Source organism: Convolutriloba macropyga, unplaced genomic scaffold (assembly GCF_964194025.1).
Source record: "Convolutriloba macropyga unplaced genomic scaffold, txConMacr16.3 SCAFFOLD_6177, whole genome shotgun sequence".
NCBI classification, from domain to species: Eukaryota; Metazoa; Xenacoelomorpha; order Acoela; family Convolutidae; genus Convolutriloba; species Convolutriloba macropyga.
This window is the reverse complement of record NW_027453099.1, coordinates 3261-5000: the sequence shown is the minus strand read 5'-3', so window position 1 is coordinate 5000 and position 1740 is coordinate 3261. Positions and strand designations below refer to the sequence as shown.

Genomic DNA, 1740 nt, shown 5'->3' with positions numbered 1-1740 from the left:
ATTCTTATCCCAAATTTTGACCTGGCTACTAGTTACACTCCTTGTACTTATTGCAAAATGACCACAAATTTCAACAGCTTTCACATGTTGCTGTTTCGGCTTTCGCTTACTACAGTCAACATAATACTCGTTGCAAAATAAGTGCTCGGCATCTGCAATTTTCCAAAGACGAAGTTTCGCCAGTTCAATTTTCGCTCGCCAATTATGGCTACTAATTCACACGGTACTGAGCTCAACAACATTAAATTTGTTCAGCAAGACTTTCACATGTTGATGTTTTGGCTTTCGCCTACTAGAAGCAACATAATACTCGTCTTGTTAGCTCATTCAATGAGAATAGCTTTTCCCGTTGAGAATTTTTGCCTTCAATTGGCGTTGTAGTGAGTTTGGCTACTCAGATCACCAAATACTTGTGACAATTCGAACCAGAAATGTTTTCAATTTTCACATGCTGATGTTTCGGATTCAACCTACTAGAAGCAGCATAATACTTGTATTCAACAATTTCTGTATCAAATCCCAGTTTTCTCTGGTGCATCTTTGCCAAACTATTCCAAACTGCCTGAGTCTGAATACCAATTACAGGTACTAGTAAATGCACGTTACTAAGGACTATATAGTTCTAGGTTACTGTACACAACGACGTTCACATGTTGATGTTTCAGCTGCCGCTTACTAGAAACAACATAATACTTATCGTGCATACCTTTCCATAACTTGTCCTTTTCAGATGCATTAGTTTCCCTTTGTCTTGGCTTCTACAGTCAGACTGGCTACTAGTAACAGCACAGTACTAATCACATATCGTTCTACAGTTTGCAGACAACTTTCACATGTTGATGTTTCAGCTTTCGCCTACTAGAAACAACATAATACTCGCTGTATACATTTGTAGTTCTCTATGTAACTTTCATGTGAAGAAGTTTCGCCAGTCTTTTTGACTGTCTCAAATCTGAGTCATGCTTAGGCTACTAGTTGCTTCATAGTACTTATCGCCTCGAGATCATTGAACAAAACTTGATTTTCACATGTTGCTGTTTCAGCTTCCGCTTACTAGAAACAACATAATACTAGTCTCATTAAGTTCCGTCTCTTTGCAATTTTCTTATGAAGAAAATTCGCCATCACAATGACTCCAGCAGTTCTTGATCAAGGAATGCAATCATTGATCAGAATGCTATTATTTGAATCGGTTCTGCTTTAAGTGTTCCAATTTTATTGGAAGCACCAACAATAGAACATCAATGTGTTCAATCGAGAGTTATATAACCCTGAATCGGACGCAGTCAACAGCCGAAGCCGAGACCGCCTTTTGCGTTAGAGAGGTCGGTAAACAAATCTTGCGATTCATACCGAATTAACACATATAGCTGTGCTCCTCTTCGTAAAGCGAGCCAAGTGATCCCCTGTTGAAGGATGTATTTGGACCAATCTAGTAGCATTTGGTTTCCAACAAGCTCTCCCAAGTTAGCTTACTTATTGGGCTTTTCAACCAATTCGGTTGGCTACAAGCATCATCAAAGTACTAGCCACAGTTTGATCGCAAAATTCTACGACTTTCACATGTTGATGTTTCGGCTTGCGCTTAGCCTACTATAAGCAACATAATACTAGTCATATCATAGAGCGTGATCAGCTTGTGACGTTCTCATGATGAAGTTTCACCAACAGTGTCTCACTTCGAGCTTAAATCCAGCTACTAGTAACTACACAGTACTGACTGCAACGATAACTTTTATC

At 39.1% G+C, this 1740-nt stretch overlaps 1 pseudogene; it reads right to left on the bottom strand.

Annotated features, from left to right (window-relative positions):
* Positions 1-1266: 1266 nt before the first annotated feature.
* Positions 1267-1418, bottom strand: LOC142358049 (5.8S ribosomal RNA; annotated as a pseudogene).
* Between the last annotated feature and the right edge of the window lie 322 nt (positions 1419-1740).